Source organism: Peromyscus californicus, unplaced genomic scaffold (assembly GCF_007827085.1).
Source record: "Peromyscus californicus insignis strain IS unplaced genomic scaffold, ASM782708v3 Scaffold_6__1_contigs__length_162567912, whole genome shotgun sequence".
NCBI lineage: Eukaryota > Metazoa > Chordata > Mammalia > Rodentia > Cricetidae > Peromyscus > Peromyscus californicus.
The window spans coordinates 56,897,461-56,912,748 of record NW_026294584.1 but is presented as its reverse complement, the minus strand read 5'-3'; positions in this window follow the sequence as shown (position 1 = coordinate 56,912,748).

The following is a 15,288-nucleotide window of genomic DNA, read 5'->3' as shown; positions in this document are numbered from 1 at the left end:
CGGGAGGCAGAGCCAGGCGGATCTCTGTGAGTTCGAGGCCAGCCTGGGCTACCAAGTGAGTTCCAGGAAAAGGCGCAAAGCTACACAGAGAAACCCTGTCTCGAAAAACCAAAAAAAAAAAAAAAATGTATTCTGGAATAATAATCAGTAAACATTAAGAGTACAGGATGTTAGGGAAAGAAATATCAGGGAGATAAGAGACAGGAAGCAGTTCCTGGAACTCACACTAGGCCAGGTGGTCTTCTGAGCCCTCTTCAGTCAGAGCAGCATGTTACTCCAAAGCCCTGAGGAGAAGCCCCAGGAGAGTCACATCTATACCGAGGCCAGTCCTCATGGGTGCCTTGGATCTGCCCCATGTCTTAGCCTGAGCAAATCTTCTCCAACTTCCATTACCCCTAGTACTGGGCTGTCAACCTTTAGTTATTATGAAGCTTAAATGATATGAAGTTATAGAACTGACCAACTCTAACATGAAATATGCCCATGGCTTACATTCTACGATCTGATTTTGCCATTTCATGTTGAGGAAAAATCTTTCTAGGTGTAAGTAGCTAAGGTTATGAAGATGGGAATCATTCACAGGACATCTTATATCAAAACATAATTTTTCTCATAATAATTATCTAGTTTTTATATCAGCCTGCTTCAGACAGTTGGGAAACAAAATACTATGACAAGGATTATTATTAAGCAATAAGAACCACTATCCATGAATATGGGAAGAATGCAGTTTTCTAGATAGTTAAGATAAAACACTGAGCCTCCCAATAACTGGTAAATTCTAAGACCATCCAGAGTAGAAGATAGAGCAGGATACGTGCATGCATGGATATGTGTTCAGAGCATAAAGAATTACTCAAATTAAAGAAATAAAACAGAAGATCATAGGAAATCAGTATAAAACAGATGGCCTTTTATCAGATGAAACATTATTCAATTTCATTTATAATAAAAGAAAATGTAAGGTGAAAGTAAGGTTGGACACCAGAACTTACAAATCAGAGACAAATGGCATATGTTTAGAAACGAAAGTTCATAATTCTGCCAAATGCTGTAATACAAACACTGGGCATATCACATACTTCTTCAGACAGTCATAGAAGAAACAGAAGCTGCAATCAAAATTATAAATCCAGTTATTATTTGGCTCAGGAGTCCAAGTTTGAGGACTATCTTTTGGATATCTCAAAATGAATATTTTTCCATCTTTTAACCATATACCTAAGATAGTCATTGCAGTATTATAGCTGGAAGTTTTCCTATGTCCTGTCCAGTCCACAGCTGCTCAGACCCAAGTAAACACATAGAGGCTTATATTAATTAAAACTGCTCAGCCATTAGCTCAGGCTAGCTCTTACTAGCTCTTATACTTAAACTCAGCCCATTTTTATTTATCTATGTCACCACGTTTTCCATGGCTTTACCTGTGTGCCATTACAAGCTGCTCCCTGGACGGTGGGCAGGTGTCTCCTGATTCAGTCTTCTTTTTCTCAGAATTCTCCTTGTCTGCTTATCCACCTATGCTTCCTGCCTGGCTACTGGCCAATCAGCATTTAATTAAACCAGTGTACAAAAGCATTATCCCACAGCACAGCATTGATTATAGTAATAAAACAATAGAAAAATCCTGTGTCCATTTACCAATTTTTTTCTTACTCATAGAATAAACATCAAGTGAAATAAAACACTAAGGTGAAAGATAATTTATACTGTTCTGCACATTTGTAAGGGATGGAGATGAACAAAAGGAAGTACAGCATGTACTTGCTCGATTTGAATTAAAAAAACAAATAGAAAATGTTACGTACTCCTGAGCACACAGTTGATGGGGACCATGAGCAGTGGGACTGAATAGATTTTTCATTTCACATATTTTGAAGTCATATTAATTTTGATGAGATTTTATAATTCAATGAAAGAAAAGAAAATAATTTAAATGAATGTGAATTAAGGTGGGAAGACTTTCCAAAAATATAGCAAAGACCATCCCACAGGTTGGGGTCAAAAACAAGAAGAATGAGAATGCAAGTTCAGTGCTGCCATTCTTTACACTCTGATTCCTGATAGTAAACGTGTAACCAGTGGCCTCACACTTCGCTCCCACATCTTGGCATGCCTGGCTCTATCCCTTGGAAATGTTAGCCAAGAGAAACCCTTTATTACTAAAGTTATCATTCAGACTGGCCTAACCTTGAACTCACTATGTATCCCAGACTGGCCTTTGAACTTACAGCAATCCTCCTTCCTTGTTTTTTCTTTTTTTTTTTTTTTTTTTTTTTTTTTTGTCAGTAGGATCATGGATATAAGCTGCCATGCCTCAGTGTATTACTTTTCTATTGCTATCACTACCTAATACTATCATCTCCATGTTTAGAATAATGATAAAGTTAAATTTATCACGTTTCACTTTTACACACTGCAAGGCTAGGTAAAGGGCTGATTTCTTTGGTCCATGTTACACTGAATGAAATCAAGGTACCCCTGGCCAGATTGTTATGAAAGGCTTATGCACATTATTATCTATATCTAAATTCTCTTTTACTTATAACTTGTGGTCCCATATTAACTTGCAGAGAACATGCTCTGGTCTTTTCACATGATCACAACCTCCCACAGACAAGACAGACTTTGATCCTTGGTATTCTTTGGCATCTCTTGGCTTCTACAACATCTCTCTGTCCCCCAGCCAGTTCAAGATCCTTGGTTTAAGGGGTTCAAATAGTTAGTACATAGACACCCAAATAATCCAATATTATGTTGAATCCAAAAGTCATAACTGAAATTAAATTGGAAAGTAGATTTGGTCATATACTATCACATCTTTACAGGGTTCAAATTAGTATGTGGTTGTTTGAGGTTTGAAGAATAAAGGAAAGGAAATTGTTGCTTTGCCTACAATACTTAGCAAGAAACCTAAGATACCAGTTATTTCTTTTGTTTAACCCCTACCCTGAAAACCACTACTATACTCTTAGCCAAATGTTTCCTTAATTGGGAACACATATAGACTATGTCATTGGTATATTATCATATCATAAAAGCAGAAATATTTTTGTCAGAAATTAGAAATGTTGAATGAGAAGGTCTCTTAATAAAACACTCATGCTAGGACAAAAAAAATCAATTCTGTTCCCTATTATTTGTTCTTGTTTTATATTCCAGATTCTAGTATATATTTTAAAAAGCTGCCCTATTTGTCAATCTGTCATGAAATATATTTCAGCTTCAAGCTTCATGCTCCTGGGGAAATCACAAACATCTCATTCAGCTGAAGAGGCTGAAATTCTAAGCAATGCAATTAATATCTTCCATTTTTGCCATAGGCAGAGAAAGCAGTTCCTTAGAATCTGAAACACTAATTGTGTCTAATAGCTTACATCTGGCTTGTACCAAGTTCAGCACATTACGAGGAGCTTATGTGTCCTGATCACTCGGCTCTAGTGGACCCACTCTGACCTGAACTTCAGAGTAGCTGTCACATTTTAACCTTTCTAAGCAATAGAATATTCATGAGTGAATGAAATCTGGCTTCAGGATACCATCTCTAGACATTCTTCCCACTGGATGGTGCTTTATTATAACTGGCGGTCTCAAACAAGATGATAGAAACACCATGAAACAAAATCTTTTCCCTTGAGTTTCTCAAATGAAGTTTTGTTTAAAATAATAGGCAAACAAGGATGCTATTCTGATATACTTAATTTCAGATTCCTGCTATGAAAATTCAAGAATCTTGCATTTATTAACTTTAATAGATACTTCAAAACACAGCATCTAAGAGCATTGTTGAGAATATACATGATGACATGGGCCTCTGCTCATAAAATCCCCCTTTCAATAAAAAATAAATTCCTAACATTTCCCTTTTGAGTGTTCTAACCTTGTCCACATGGGTTTTAATCACAGAATTTGTGGTTGGGGTCCTAGTTAATAACCTTCCCCTGACTAACACGAGGATTGATGCTACAGAGTCTGAGGGAGCACCTAGAAAAGGCAATGTTGTGTCCTTGCAAGGCTCCTCTTTGGATGTAAGCTGCCAAACCATAATCAGGCCACATGTTTAAAATACGCTTCTTCCTACATTTTGTTCTTCCTTATGTACATGAATGGTGCAGTGGATTCTGGTTCCTTCAGAGGACTTCTGCTAGTGAATAATCCTTTTGTACACTGTGAATATGAATTACTCTCACTGGTGTAATAAAAGGCTAAATAGCCAAAAGCTAGGGTGGTAGAGGTTAGGCAAGACTTGTGGACAAAAAACAACTGCTGGGAAGGAGGGTGGAGTCACCAACAGATGCAGAGAAGGCAGAAGATGAGCATGCCATGCTGAAAAAAGATACTGCCATGTGGTAGAGCGTAGATAACAAACATAGGTTAATTTAGGTTGAAAGAACTGGTTAGTAACAAGCCTAAGTTATCAGCTGAGCATTTATAATTAATAATAAGTCTCTGTATGGTTATTTGGGAGTGGGTTGCCAGGATAGAAAAGCCCACCTACAGACTTCTCCCTTTAGTTTCTATATCCACATATGCTTACCTTCCATTAGCAGTTTAGTCCTTGAATGAAGGAAGAGCAACAAGGCTCTTAGAACTGGAACCTTATAAAAAATATTCATGTTCTTTTATGTAACAAGACTTCTGAGGATGGACAATTCTTTAGACAATTTCTTTGGAAAGTAGGGGAAAAGGTAATAAAGCTTTCACTGGTTAGCTCCCTGTTTATAATACGGAAGTGCACAAAGTTTAAAAACAAAAAGAAAATCAAGAAAATAACCAGACATAGAAATATCAAAGAAAAATTAGAAAAGCCTTTATTGGTGAAATTATTAAGGCCACTCCACGTAGTTAAAAGCAGATTTATTTAATGGCGTAACTTACAAGTTAAGGGATAGGTAGGTCGTGGGGTCTGAGGAAGGTGTATCGCAGTCCAGCGGTGTTCTCTGGAGCTCTGCTTGGCCCACCTTCACCGTCCAAGGTCCCGGAACCGAGTCAGTGCGCCGCCCATCCAGATCTCAGGTCTCCAGGCGCCTCCCTTGGCCCCGCCTTGTAGGCGTGACAGTTGCTGAAGTCTCAATGGGGGTTGGAACTTCCAGATCAAAGCTGGAATGGCTACCCACTACAAGCCTTTACATGGTATTCACTACTTGATATTTCAGAGACACAGAGGCAATATTTTCTAGCTATTGTGATGAAAATATTTGACAGAACATCTTAAAAGAAGGAAATATTAATGTTAGCAATCCTCTCTGAGATTTTAGCACATAGCCCCCCACTCTGGGCTACTGGCAAGGCAAGAACATCAAACCGATGGAGGCCATAATCCTCAAGGTAAGCAGGGAGCAAAGAGAAAGCATCCAAAGACATATCAGGGTGAGACAACCTACAAGGACACCCCTGCCTGCAACATCCATGAACTACTTCTGCCAGCCAGGTCCCACTTGTTAAAATTCAAACCATTACACTGTCATATTCAGTAGCTCTAGACAATGAAGCTCCATGTTTCTATCAACTCTGGAAAGGCAAGGGACCTATCTATAAAGATTATTTTTAAAGGAAGTTATATAGATTCCAATTCTGCACAATTATTATATGCATTGTGTTGTTATGGGAGTGACAGCTCCTGGTTTTGTTTTCTTGAAGGAGGGACCTGAGAAGGCTATGATACGACTCTCAACAGAAAAGCAGAAAGGCTTCCCATTGTATGATCAAGCTGAATGGGAAAATGTCCAGACAAAGAATTGTCAATCATTAGCAGTAATGCAGCAGAGTGACAGTATTTACTGGGAGACACTGAAGAAACTGGAGCCACAGTAGAGGGAATATGGTGGTGTTTATCTCCATAGTTCAATGGGTCCATCTGCTTGACTCTTCTTCATTCTTCTTGTTCTTAGTACTTAACTCAATTAAACTGCACATTTTCAAGTCTCAGTTGGTCCAATAGAACTAAAGAGATTTGTGTCCAGCTGAAATGGCACTTTCAGGAGAACAAGCAGGCGCCTGGCTATGAAGCTGATTAAACAGCAGTAATCAGACTGAGAAAGTCCCGGGGGGAAGGAAATGGAGGGAGATTGAATAGAGCTCATACTGGGGTGGGAATTTTTCTTTCCTTTTAGTCAAAAGCTAATCTAATAAACAAAATGAGCTGCTTTGGGTAATTTGTTTTCACCTTACATAGGCACTGTTCTAAAAAATGTACATGGTTTGCACAAATTCATTGCATTCCTAAAAAAATCTATGAAAGCATGAAAGATCTTGATTATTTTAAAAGCTAAAGAGATAGTCAATCTGAGCTGAATGACAAACAGAAATATTAATTTCAGAAACAAAGGTCTGTTTAAATGAATTCTTACTATATTTCAACAAAAGAAAATATATGCAGAAGAGCACACAGTGAAACATGAGAGATTGTGACAGTAACATTGTGAAAAGTATGATGTAGATCATGAAATATGAAAATTAAAGCTACATAAAATATTGATGCTTCATATATTTATAGATTTACATATATATGCAGCTGCAAATAACCTCCTAAAATTTATACTTTCATGTGATTTTATTAGAAGAAATTCCTTATTTAACAATAAGTGTCACTGATCTACTCATATTTAAATGTCTGTCTAATCCTGAGCAGAGTCTAAGATATTTAAAGATAACATTTTAATAATTTTTAAAATTTTAATTTATCATTTTAATTAATTTTCTTAGCATAATAGATGATAGGTGTGCATTGAGAAATGTTCTAATGGACTTTGCATTAATATATGACCAACCATTGGTAGAGAAAAGAAAATAAGCACATAAAAATATCTAAAAATATAGTTTTCAAAGCACAGTAAGAATAATTCTTTCAAGTAATTCAGAAACAATAAAATCATTTAGTTAAAAAATGAATAATTACTAGGTGCATATTATGAAATTCTTATCACCCTGTCCTTGTCAATAAATTTAGGTTTAATCACCATGCCATTTATACTGATGTTATGGATTTAAATACTTTAAATCTTATACAATTTATCTTTTAATCTTTCAAAATCTTTTTAGAAACAAAAATCTACTCTATGCATAGTAACTCAACTTACTTATATTACTTAGAAATGGATGAGCAACTACATGCCCTTGGATAATCAACAGTCAGACCACTGATCTTTCCAACATTGTCTGGATTCTTGCCTGCTTTAGTGAATGGAATTTCTCAATAAGCTCCAGGAAAAATCAAGCTGGCTCCTGTTAAGTCTGCCATGCTCCAGTAAATGGCCCTTCACCCATGATTATATGAGTCACAGAAATTGTATCCATTGGGTTTAAAAAACAGAGAGAGAAAACATGAAGTTGGGAGGGGATGGGGGTAAGAAATAGATCTGGGAGTAGCTGGGAGAGGACTGGGAGTGAGAAGTAGATCTGAGAGTAGTTGGGAGAGGAATGGGGGTTAATAAAATCAAAACATATTGTATGCATGCATTAAGTTCTAAAAGAATTAATAATATATATGAACATAACAAAAGCAAAGGTTAATTCTGTCAACTGAAGAAATGTATTAATCAAAACAAGTGGATCTTATTTGGATCATCAAATAAAATACTGTAGTAAAAATATTTAAGTTAATGAAAAGAAAAAGACCAGATTAAATAAATGAAGAATATAAATATATTCTTCAGATGCTAATAATATTGTAGGCATGGGTTATGGGGGCTAATCACTACTATCAACTTGATGAGATATAGAATTACCTGGGCATTATTTGGGGGGCTATCTGTATTAGATAAGTGGAGGTGGGAAGATATACCCACTGTAAGTACATACCCACTGTGGGTGACAGTGATCCCTGTGCTGAGGTACTGGACTTCATGAAAAGGAGAAAGTGAGTTTAGCAAGACTATTCATTGCTTTCTGCCTCTTGAATATGGGAAGAATTAGACCAGCTGCTTCAGGTTCCTGGTGTTGTGACTCCCCAGCTATGACAGACCATAATCTCAAACTGTGAGTAAAATAACATTTCTCCTCTAAAAAGTCCTTTATATGAATTTTCAAGAGTGCTAGGCATACATTGGAAGGGAATGCTATCCATACACTATTACCCTTCTCAAAGCTGAGACTACATCATGTAATCAAAACTTAATATTTCTACAGAAAAATATTAGAATAGTCAAAAATATCTAGTGAAAATATAGTCTCATATTTCTTCATTTAAGTTTTGCATCTAACTACCTTTATGGAGAACACACGGAAGATTTAGGTTTTCAAAAATGTTTTAGTGTGTTCTTTTGTGAAGGGGTGTCAGAATTTCAATTAATTGATTTTTATTACTGCAGTTTTACTTCATTTTTACTATGTTAATGTTTCCTTTCCTCCTTTTAAAAAAGGTTAATGTATATTAGGTCATTTTATGGTATTTTAAATTTTTGATGAAACCATAATGCAGATGTCTTTATATACTAAATATACAAACTCTATAGAGCAGTGCTTTATTAATCAGTTGTGTGGAAAGAGTTGAAGAATAATAACAAATTGCCTGGTAGGTATTAAGTTAAACGGTAATTGTTACCAAAAGTCAATTTAATGGAGAGATGTGCAACTCCCTTACAATCAAGGCTGATATTTATCCTGTTTTTGGAACACAATGGAATTCCTCCTCAGATTAAAACCAAAAATCTATAGCAGAGGCCAAACCCATTCACTAACTCACAAAAGAGGAAAATGAATGATGCGAATCCCTCCATGTTTCATGGAAGATAAATAAAGGGTCCAGGTTTCACTTTGTTCAGCTCTGAAAGTCAACTATTGTCAACCAGGTGGTGACATTTTCCTCAGAATCCAATTTCTGTAGCATTACTAATCCGCTGTAATGTATTCATCCTCAAGGAGAACAAAAAGCCAACACCATGGCTTTATGACAGTCTAGATCCTTCTTGCCCTATATTCCTTGCCTGCATCTGATTGTATTCCTAAAATCTCATTTATCTTGTCCTATTTATTATCCTATCAAAAGTAGTTATCTTTAAGTTCTTTGTAAATGTTTTGTAGAACTTCAATTTTCTAATGTGAAATAAAGATAGACTTAAAATATCTTGTAAGAGTATTTAGGCTTTAAAGATTTTAGATAATAAGTTAAAATAGTTGTAATAAAATTATGTGAATATGTTAATTCTATTAACAGAATGATTTGATGTGATCAAATATTGAACCAAAGAATTAACAATGGATGACACTCTTTCCTCTGCATCCTCATAAATAAATTTTATCTCTCTTCATTTTACATTCAATGTCACTGTTCTAATAAGCATAGTTACAAATACTATAGTACTACTAAATTCAGAAAGAAAATAGACTATGTCTTTTGGAAATGGAATTCAGATAAATGATAGATAGATAGATAGATAGATAGATAGATAGATAGATAGATAGATTGGGAGATAGATGGATAGACGTGTAAGCTGAAGATAGATGGAGAAGAAAACTAGCTGGAAGAGAAAACAGACACTAAGGAAACAAAAAGATTAAAACAAAGTGCTACTCTGAATTTGGTCCTGTAACATAAGAGGGTATCAATGAGTGAAATTCCTATGAAGTCTAATTTTGTTAATATCTATATATTTGAGACAATTTCTTGATTTTGATAGATACATCTAGTAACATCATAACAATCGAGTGAGTCCAGAGCTCCCAGATATTGCTACTGCAACATTTCTGCAGATCTAAATCACTCCAGAGGGAAACACTTATTTAATAAGGACAAAAGCATTGTAGAGGCAGGCAAGATGGCTTATCGGGTAAAGGTACTTGTTTCAGGAGCCTGACAACTGTGTTTGATCCCTGAGACCAATGTAAAAGTCAAAGGAGAGAAGTAACTCTATGGGTTGTTCTCTGGCTTCTGCATGGATGCCATGTTGCAGAAAACAAGCACACACAAATAATAATAACACATTTTAAATAAATATTAGTTCCTCACTGAATGTTAAGAATATATATATATGTGTGTGTGTGTGTGTGTGTGTGTGTGTGTGTGTGTGTGTGTGTGTGTATTCACAAACATACACACATATATACAATGTATAAGTAAACAAAATGTAAGCTATATAGAGCAAAATGTTTGAAAATTCTACTATAGATGAAAGATTAGAAGTTTCAGTTTTAAAGAAATTTTTTCTTTAAAAAAATCCAAATTAAAATAAGAAAATTAATTTAAATTTCTTTTAAAAATCCAAATTAAAACAAAGAAAATGTAAAAAATTCCAAATTAGTCTGTCATCTTGAAGTAAGCTCCTTTGGAGCACAGCCTCTCTGTACTGATCCTGAAGAAATGCTTTCATATTGCCCCAGTGAATCACTCACAACTTTACTTCAATGGTGCTGATCTCTTATTAATCACAATTGATTCTTTAGCCCTATCTGAGCAGCAAACATCTAAAATATCATACAATGGAGACTTGCAGGCCACTCTGGCTAGGAAAACAGGTAAGCTAACTGCAGACCTTCACCTTTCCCTCCTCTATTACTAACCCAATCCCCAAGTCTTTTTTTTAAATACTTTTTTTTATGTTTTGTTTTTTATTAAGAAATTCTTTATTCATTTTATATACCAATCACAGATCTTCCTCTCTTTCCTCCTCCTGCACTCCCAGTCTTCCCCCCACCCCACAATCCACCCCCTATTCCCTCCTCCAGCCATGTAAGGCTTCCCATGGGGAATCAGCAGAGCCTGGTACATTCAGCTGAGGCAGGTCCAAGACTCTGCCCCTGCCTCAAGGCTATGCAAGGTGTCCCACCATAGGTAGTGGGCTCCAAAAAGCCAGGGATGTACCAGGGATGGATCCTGATTCTACTGCCAGGGGGCCAGCAGATGAAGCTACATAACTGTCTCAATTATGCAGAGGGCCTAGTCCAGTCCCATGGAGGCTCCACAGCTGTTGGTATAAAGTTCATGCATTCCCACTAGCTTGGTTTGGTTGTCTCTGAAGGTTTTCCCATCATGATTTTGATGCCCTTTGCTCATAGAATCCCTCTTCTCTCTCCTCAACTGGACTCCTAGAGTTCGGCCTGGTGCTTGGCTGTGGATGTCTGCATCTTCTTCTATCAGTTACTGAATAAAGGCTCTATGATGACAGTTAGGGTATTCACGAATCTGATTATCAGGGTAAGCCAGTTCAGGCACCCTCTCTACTATTGCTAGTAGTCTAAGCTGGGGTCACCCTTGGGTATTCCTGGGAACTTCCCTAGAACCCAGTTTCTCCCTATCCCTAGGATGTCTCCCTCTATCATGGTATCTTTCTCATTGCTCTCCCACTCCATCCCTGTTCCAGCTCGACCCTCCCATTCCCTTATGCTCTCATCCCCCATCCCCTCCCCTCTATCGCCCACCCTCACTCCCAGTCTGCTCATGGGGATCTCATCCATTTCCCCTTCCCAGGGTGATCCATGCATCCCTCTTAGGTTCCTCCGTGTTAGCTAGCTTCTCTGGAGCTGTAGGTTGTAGTCTGGTTGTACATCTAGTATCCACTTAGGAGTAAGTACATATCATATTGGTCATTTTGAGTCTGGGTTACCTCACTCAGGATTATATTTTCTAGTTCCACCCATTTGCCTGCAAAATCTATGATGTCATTGTTTTTTCTCCTGAGTAGTACTCCATTGTGTATATGTACCACATTTTCTTTATCCACTCTTTGGTTGAGCGGCATCTAGGTGAATCCCTAAGTCTTATCCCAAGCTCTATAGGAGACCACCTGCTTCAGCCTCCCCAACTCCTCTTGCCCTTCCCCCTGATCTGGCCTCCATCTCCAGTGGATCACACAGATCTTCCCCTCCAGAACTTCCTTTGCCCACCTCATTTCTTTATCCCGGCTCCTGACTCCAACAGACATTCCCTGGGAACCCAAAGGCTACCCCAGACAGCAAATCAGGTAGACTACCAGCAGGTTTTCACTTCTCACTCCTTTAGTCCAAGTCTAATTGCCCTGTCTCATACCCAGATCTGAAACAGACCACCTGCTTCTATAACCTCTAGTAAAATAGAAGCAATCATTAAAAGTCTCCCCCAAAACAAACAAACAAACAAACAAACAAAAAAACAATTCCAGGGCCAGATAGTTTTAACACAGAATTCTAGCAGACCTTTAAAGCATAAACAGACAGCAAGGAAAGAGAATTACAATATAATTCCCCTTATCAACATAGATGAAAAAGCTCTCAATAAAATACCTGTAAAAAGAATCAAAGAACACAACAAAAGGATCATCCACTGTGATCAAGTAGACTTCATCCCAGAGATGCAGGGATGGTTGGACATATGTAAATCAATATATATAATCTGCCATATAAGCAGACTGAAAGACAAAAACCACATGATCATCTCATTAGATGGAGAAAATGATTTTGACAAAATCCAACACCCCTTCATGATGAAAGTTATAGAGAATGCAGTGATAGAAAGGACATATCTCACCATAATAAAGGCAGTTTATAGCAAGCCTATAGCCAATATCAACTTAAATGGAGAGAAATTCAAAGCAAATCCACTCAAATCAGGAACAAGACAAGGTTGTCCACTTTCTCTATACCTATTCAATATAATACTTTAAATTTTAGATAGAGTAATAAGACAACTGAAGGAGATCAAGAAGATAAAAAATCAGAAACACAGAGGTCAAAGTTTCTGTTATTTGCAGATGATACGATAGGATGCATAACTGACCACGCAAATGCACTGGAAAATCCTATAGCTGATAAACAAACATTTCAGGAAAAGCAGGGGAATAAAAAATTAACTCACAAAAAATGAGTAGCTATATATTCAATTATATGTGGTTACTACCTGTTAAGTCAGTGATAACCTAGCTACAATCTGCAGAACCTCAAATGCTAGGTATAGAAAGGGGCTAGGAGGTACAAATAGATCTGGTTAGGAAAGGCAAGTAGAATAGATAGTTATGGATGGATGACAGGGATGAAATAGTGGGAAGGAAGAAAGGACAGGTGGAATATGGAGGGCATATTGGGAGAGACATCTAAAATAAAGGGCCACCAGAGGAGTAGTATGGAAACCTAGTACAGCAGTGCAAACTTGTACATCCACTATGGAAATCACTGTGTAAGATGGGAGTTGATCTACCTCAAGATCCAGCTATACCACTTCTGGACATATACATCCTACCATGGAGACAATTGCTCAACCATGTTTATTGTTGCTGTATTCAAAACAGCCAGACATTGGACACAACCTAGATGCCCCTCAACAGAAATATAGATAAAGAAAATCTGGTACACATTGAAGTATTTATTGTTCATCCCTTAAAAATGAAATTCTCAGGTAAGTATATAAAACCAGTATGAATCATCATGAGTGAGGTATTGCAGACACAGAAAGATAAATGTGTTATATATTCAATTATATGTGAGTATTAACTGTTAAGTCAATGATAATCGAGCTACAATCTGTAGAACTATCGATGTTAGGCATAAAACAGGGAACTAGGGAGGACCAACAGATCTCCATAAGAAAGGGGAATAGAATCATGGATGAATGGGAGTGGGAGGTTAGTACAGGAGGATGGGAAGACAGAAAGATAGGGAGTAGGGAGGAAATACAGAGAGAGACAACTAAAATTAAGGAATATTGGAGGGGCAGTATGGAAACCCAAGACAGTAGAAGCTTCCTAAATTACATGTATGTATAGAAGTAATCTAAATGAAATAATCAAATAATGGGGGAAATAGACTCCCAACTGGACATCTCTTGTCACTAAATGAAGCTTCCAGTAAAGGGAATCGGTTACATCTAATTGACTTTTTGGCTGATTGGGGTCCCTTGGTAATCCTCAAACAACCTATGCTGTTGCCAAGACTATAGGTTGCTCTCTAAAAACTGAGAGTAAGGTCCCCACTATATAACAGAGAAGCCATGCTGCTGAGTACATAGTGCTTTGGTACAGGAAGGTGCTCTACATGCTACCAAAGGAGAAAAGTAAACTCCAACCCAGCCACAAACTCTTTTATTTACAATGGTGTTCTGCATGCAAGATATGCTAGTGCCATGGCCCTGCAACTGCCCGGGTCTAGGGTGGTGTCCATGGCTTCTGCAGGGCTCTGCAGATGGCCAGGGTCTGGTCAGCCACCTGCAACCATGTTCCCAAGAACCATGTTGCCACTAGGGCCATATCAAGCTGAGCGGCCTTTGCTGCCACCAGGCCATGGTGCAACTGGGGTCTCTGATGATGTCCATGGCCCATGTTAGCACAAGGGCTCTTAGACCATGCTGTCTTGAGCCAACCCCACCCTTCACTGGCCCGGCATAGCAAGCTCCAACCTTTGCTGGACACACTGCACTGTCTAGGCTGCACACTTGAGCCAATCCTGAGGGTGTGAGAGCAACAGAGATGATCCTGCCCTCCTTGTCTGCCTTGAGGTGGCAGGCATAAGAGAAAGATGCCCTCCCCACCTCATCCCTTGCTACCTGTGGCAGGTAAGAGAGTTGGCCCAGGGTCACGGTCATGGTCATAAGAGTGAGAGAACTAGCTCTGTCCTCACCAGCTGCAACATACAGGAAAGCCAGCCTGAAAGGAACAATACAGCTAACCCTGTCGTTGAGGGCACAGGTGAGCCAGCCCTGAGGGCATGAGAGTAGGAGAGCTGACCCACCCCACTCTCTTGAATGTCCCCTGCAGTAATCAGGAGAGAGGGCACTGCACCTTGCCTGGACAAAACAGTAAAGTTGGCCCTGGTGATGTAAGCATAGGTGACCAGATCTGAGGACCTGAGAGCAGAACTGGTCCTGCTCCTTGCTGCAGGCTTCATTGGATGAGCTAGCCCAGGCAGTGCTGGAGAGCTCACCTGGGTAATAAATAAGGGAAAGCTGGCAGGCTGACCAACCCAGCCACCACCCAGGCGCAGATCAGGGCTATGAATTGGCCCACTCCAACATCCACCTTGCCTATGAACTGTTGGAGCATGTAAAGCAGCAAACCTACAGATCCAAACCAGCAGTATCTACATGACACAGGACAACAACAGGATATCTAAGAGGAACCCCAATCATAGGCCATTATCTGTGGTGTAGCAGAAACCAGAGGTCTAGCGCCAGACCAATTACTTGAGGAAATGGACACTTGCAAGTAAAGATGAATGGACTAAAGGGTAAACCATGTGACCCAATGGGCCACACTACAGCTTCCAAGACAAGAGTCTTCTTTTGGTTTTTTGTTTGTTTAGGTGGTTTGTTTGGTTTTGTTCTTTTTTTTTCTTTTAATTTTGGTTTTGATATGGTCTGGAGGTTGCAGGGGCTGAGGGCCGATGCAA